The sequence below is a fragment of the Gavialis gangeticus genome, unplaced genomic scaffold (assembly GCF_001723915.1).
Source record: "Gavialis gangeticus isolate Ggan-Ray unplaced genomic scaffold, GavGan_comp1, whole genome shotgun sequence".
In the NCBI taxonomy this organism is placed as follows: domain Eukaryota; kingdom Metazoa; phylum Chordata; order Crocodylia; family Gavialidae; genus Gavialis; species Gavialis gangeticus.
The window spans coordinates 102,046,467-102,052,441 of NW_017729033.1; the positions used below are offsets into that span (position 1 = coordinate 102,046,467).

General features: G+C 42.6%; 1 protein-coding gene across 6 annotated transcripts in view; it reads left to right on the forward strand.

Moving 5' to 3' along the window:
- MAPK10 (mitogen-activated protein kinase 10) overlaps positions 1-5,975 on the forward strand; it is a 565,285-nt gene that overhangs the window by 467,711 nt on the left and 91,599 nt on the right. The window lies entirely within an intron of this gene.

Below are 5,975 nucleotides of genomic sequence, written 5' to 3' on the forward strand. Positions count from 1 at the left end.
GGCCCCCCCCCCCCCCCCCCCCCCCCAAAAAAATCTCTAACCAGGCATGTCTACATGAGACAGTGACTGTGCAGTAGCCGAATAAGAATGTGTAGTAGTGCATCACAGCATGGATAGTGCTTATACATGTACTAAATAAATGCTTGCTTATACAAGTACTGAATAAATGCTCAGTAACACCTTTTGTAGATGTGCATAATGAGTATGACTATTGCTTTCATTTGATCATGACAATCTTCCTTTTACTGCCTGTTTCTTTTTCAGAGGTAGCCAGAGAGTATTTTCAAAATATCTTTCACCAACCTAATGTTCATTAAAATACGACCTGAATAGAAAAAATGGTAACTGATCATTTGATGACCCTCGCTTCAAAGCCTGATGCAAATTCTGGGGTAGTCCTGTTATTTTAAATCACTGGAAATCTCTTCTTTTGGGTCTTTTTCAAAACCATTGTTTTTATGCTGGCTTATTTTGGGATTCTTTTGGCAAGGCGAGTTCAAAAAAAAAGAAAAAAATGGACTGTATAAACTCATTCCCAAATTGGTATTCATTTGATCAGTCTGGTTAATCAGTCTGATCCCATGCTCAATGAGAAGTTGTCAGTGTCAGTAGCTTGGATTGTGTGTGGGTTTGAGTTATTCCTCCTGCCCCAACCCGTTTTCTTGTGATTCTGTGGATGGGCAGGTCCAGTTAACCTACTAGATACAGTAAGTGATGAAAAAGTACTTATTTGGTAGCAAGTACATTTCTTTGAAGGTCTTTTTCCACATCACTTAGTGCCTTTCTGACCATATTTGTTTTCCCATCTGAAATGGGTATGCCCATATAAAAATAAAAATCCTCATTTTTGTCATAGTTAAAAGAATGGCTGTTGCACTCAGTTGAGATGGATGCAAGGGGCTGGCTCAATTTCTAATTTGGAACACAAACCCTCTTAAGAAACTGGCATCATATACCCAGAACATTTGAGAGCTGTTGCTATGTTTGAAAGAAAGGCAGGTTTTAACAGCTAGTCATTCTGGAGCAAAATAGCCATTGAATTGAGTCACTGCTATCTCTAAATAAAGCTTACTGTTGCTTTCTATTAGATTTACATGGAAACTAGGGGTCATGAAAGATAGATTGTAAATTAATTCATATTTATTTGTTATGAGGCATTTGTAGGTGACTTAGTGAAAACATCTAAATTCTTAATAGGCTTAGGGATATAGTCTTGTCCCAGTTGCTATGGATTTATGCAAACAACTTGAGTTCATATTAATAGAAATTATGCATTCATTCAGAATGGGAATATATTTTCTAGGTTTAAAATGTTCTTCAAAAAGAATGTTTAGCTAGTTCTTATCATGATTAGAAATGAAGACTTAGCAGCAGAAAATTACAACTGTGGGCACAATTTTGAAAATTTCACCTAGTCAGTAGAAATCGTTGAGGTTTTTTTTCCACAGTAGAATCAGGCTTCTAAGTTCGTATCCTTACAGAAAAACTAGTTGGTTTTGACAAAATATAAACCAACATGGCTCCTTTAGCTCCAAGTGTGCTAAATAAAATCTGCACGTAACACCCTTTTATTTTCCTGCTATTGACCTGAAGTGGACATTTCAAACAGTGTAAGAGAGGCCATTTTCCTAAGCTTGTAAACATTAAGGGATTTCATAATAGGAAATATAGCTTTTGACAGATTTCCAGCCTGATTTATTCAGACATTCTGGTAAACTTCCCTAGGCAAATTCTGAGCTGCAGCTTCAGTCTTTCCTCTGCTTTCACACAGACATGCTGCTAATGAAAGTAGTAGAAGTTCATTGGACTAAAGATGTAATTAAAAAAAAGAATAAGAAACTTAGGGTATTGCCATTACCAACCTCTTGAAGGCTGCCAAATTTAGAGGAGAACCTCTGACACTGGTAAAATTTTGCCACTAACTTCATGCCTAGCTACATGAACAGCACATGCCCCTGGCGGCTGAGGGAGCATGGCTGTGCTGGCAGTGGCAGGAGCCCAGCGGTGGTGAGTGGGGAGCTCCCACAGATGCCACTATGGGGGGCGGGGGGCAGCGACCACAGGGTAGCGACCACCCACTGCTGGTGGCAGCCAGAGGCGATCATGGACCTCTCGCAGGTGTCACTGGCAGTGCCAGTGGCATGGTAGCGAGCAGTGATCACCCACAGGTGGTGCCTTTTTGCAGGAGGTGCACTGGTACATGCACCCCGTATGCATCACCCCTGCCTAGCTAATATCTCTAAAAACTCATGACATTTTAGTTTAAGGATGTCTTTAAAATCTCATAAGACTTCAGTTTAACCATGGGAAATAAACTTTGTGTCTTATTCAGTGGAAGGAAAACATTAAACACTGTTAACTTAGTTATTTAAAATGAGAGATTTTGTTATTTAAAATGATAAATTGGTTTACACAGATCAGATTGACTTCCCAGAGACATACTCAATGCTTCTCCTTTGAAATATTAAGTCCGACTTAGATTGTTTTATTTCCACAGTGTAGGAACATTTATTCTCAGTAGTAAGAAAGTACCTAGTTTGTTTCTACCTTGAAAATGGCTCTAATTTAGGGAGAGATGTGAATGTGTATAATACCCAAAGAAAACTGAAGGTGAAATATTATTGTAATTATGAATTGCGGTGTTGCAGTAATATCCAAAAGCTTTAAGGTATGCTCAGGACAGATTTTATCAGGTGCTGTGAAAAAAGAAAAACAAAGGCTTCTGTTAAAAACTTAGAATTAAGTGAGAAAGGAACATAAAGGTTACAATAATAGACACGGGTTCAAGAAAACTTCTGATTACATATAGCTATAAAGATGTATAACCAGTTTTCTTTTAAAAGTAACTAGCATCCACAACTGAGATCAGGGCTCTCAACAGAGCTCAGCTCCCATTTTAAATATCTAAGCTAGGTAGTCAGATTTGTCAATGTTCTCATCACCCTGCAGTTTCCATTAAGAACAATGAAAGTTAAATGATGAATTCTGAAAATCTGGCACACATTTTTCCTTTGATTTAGTTATTGGTTTAATGCTCTTCATGCTTACTAATACAGGAATATACATATAGAGAAAACTGCATATGCTGTAGTGAGTAGTGTGACCTAAGTTACAAAAAGGGGTTGCTTTCCATAACTTATGAATTAAAAATGAATATGGCTAAGGATAGCTAGAGCTCCATCTTTGTATATTGAACACTAGTTAAATTGTTTAGTGAGTGAAGCTGGGGTTTTGAAAGAAATTTTCTGTGTAATGAGTTATCCATTTTTCATTTTTTGATACAATTTCTAGCTCAAAACATCTGGCTGCCATTTCTGTGCTTCCTAAATAATATTGTTTTAAGTTTGGTTTGGTTTTCCTTAAATGAGAGACCAGTGAGACAGTGAGTTTTTAAATGGCTGGTGTTGTTCTCAGAGCTTGTTGGTGGGAATCGGTCCCACCAACTTGGACTACTTCCATTTATTAGCAGAAGGTTTGGAGCTTTCAACATTGTAGACTTATGCCCAAACAGAATCTTCCCCCATAGAAGTGAGGTTTTGGTTTAGCTCATCAGTTTTTTGGTTACTGGGAAAAGAGTTTGGGTTTCAGTGACATTTTCTCCAGATCATGAGTGGTTGCTTACATGGGAGATCAGTCAGCTCAAAGGGTTTTCAGTGAGATGTGCATCCATGCAGGTAAGGCATGGGCTGGGACTTCAGCAGTGTTTTTAATTTTGTTGCATGCCATATGCAAACACTCCATGCATACATAATTTATGGTCCATTATAAACAGTGTGCATATTTGTGCAGATTCCCAGCTAAATCCTTCATACAATCCAAGTAAACGTTTTACATTAAAGAAAACTCTAAAAACATCCAAAATGTTCCTCCTAACCTTGTAGTGGCAGCATAGATGGCTTGGCACTACTTTCCTTATGCTTGTTTGAGAAGCTTGTGTATGGTAGATCTATAGAATCATAGAATCAATGAGTCCGAAGGGACCTAGACAGATCATCTAGTCCAACCCCCTGCCATGGGCAGGAAGGAGCACTGGGGGTGGCAGGGGTCATAAGACCCCAGCCAGGTGCCTATCCAGTCTCCTCTGTATGTAGTCATGGATCTACCTCCCTGATCCCACTTCCAAAAGTCCCCTCTAGAGTGAAGTGGGTTCAGCCTCTGGAACAAAGTTCTGTACCACAGCAGGATCCAGCCTGTGGGTGAACTCTGTAACATTCAGAATGAAAATGCCCTGCTCATTGGCTGATGACTTCTATAGATGCCTAAAATTAACTAGAAGGACCTCTCTTTTTAGCCCGAAAGTCCCCTAGGTGTCTGAAGTTTTGTCCTGTTTCACTGTCCAAAAGCTTCTCAGTCTGATCACTCTTGCCCCAACCGCTATACACATTTAGAATCTGGACAGAGTGACACCCAAGTCCTTCAAGGGTAGATATTCTCTGAGCACCTTTAATCATGTCAGTAGAGTTGAGTTCAGCACAAAATACAGGACCTGTGTCCACAGTCAGAAAGAAAAGGAAGAAGGTAATAGTAGTTGTGCCTGCCTTTTTAAATAATGCTTAAGTAGTTAGAGCACTCACCCAGGTGGTGGGGAACCCGGGTTTCATTCTCACCTCAACTGGAAAGGATTAAATCTTGCATCTGCCATGCCCCAGGAGAGTGCCCTAATCAGGTAATAGGCCATTCTGGAGGGGGCAGCATCCTCTTAAAAAGCATTTCTCTAGCCAGGTACCTATATTTTTGTCCTGTTTTAGGTGCCTAAAACCATTTTCTAATCTGGCTCCTGTGGGCGCGTCCACACATGCAGGAACGTGCGCTTGCAGCAACTCAAATAGAAGCAGTGCAAATTTCAGCCTGGGCTGTTTGCCTTGGTGCACGTGCTCAGACATGTACTTTGTTGTGGAGCAAATTGTGCCACTTGGGGCAAAATAACCCTGCCTGGCTCCTGGATCTGCAGCCAGGGAGAGCTAGAGCCCAGCCAATTGGTACCTGGGGACACTACCCCTTGTGCCAGCTGGACTGCTGAATTATCCCTGAGAGTTCTCTGCACCCTTTACCCACTGCAGCAGTCTGGCAGTGGAGGCTTCTGCCTGGCTGTGACCTGCTGCACACCTGCCAGACCCGGATGGGGACCGCATGGTCAGTAGAGGCATCTGCCCCTCTGGACCAGCTGCTATTAGGCTGTGTCTGCAGAGTTGGCCTTTGTGCAGCACTACTACCTTGTGTGCCCCTGACCGGCCATCTAGGCAGCTATCACCCAGAAGATGTTCCCAGTGTGGTGGCCTGCTTTGAACTGTCAAGGCATGTCCTCCTGACCCCAATTGTGCCAGGGTCCAAGGTGCCAGCTCTGAGCAGGCAGGGTCCTGCCACTGGCCTCCCTAGCAGGAATTCTGGTGTTCCCTACTGGAAAACTGAAAAATCCCAGAAAAAAAAATCCCAAAGTCACTCTGTAAAATACCCTGAAATCCATGTTCCTCCACAATGAAAACAAAAGTACCACTATATATAAAGACAGAGAGCCAGTGATCAGTTGGGCAATGTTTTATTGATATATCTCCAGTGTTAAAGCAGTTTGGAAGCCTACCAGTGTCTCTGTCCTCATAAAATGAATTCTAAATACCTATATGTTTTGCTGCCCCCCACAGGGACCACAGCCCCTACAGAGGCTACCACCCCCCACGCAGGGCCTACATGCCCCCCCTGCCCCATCCTTCACCATCTCCTGCAGCCCCCCCCAATGGCTGCCCCCCCAGCCTCCAGCACTTAAAAAAGCCTCTACTCAACACAGTAGCAGGGGCTGGGGGGCTCCGGGGCCTCTTGACAGAGCCTCCTGTGCAGCACAGGACAGTGGGGAGCAGCAGGACCCAGGCTGGGATGGCTGGGGCTGTCACTTGGCCCTGCACTGTGCAGGGGGGGGAGGCCAGTGACCCAGATGGCAGCCATACTGCTGGTATGTGCCAGGGGTTTTTTTTGTTTTTTGT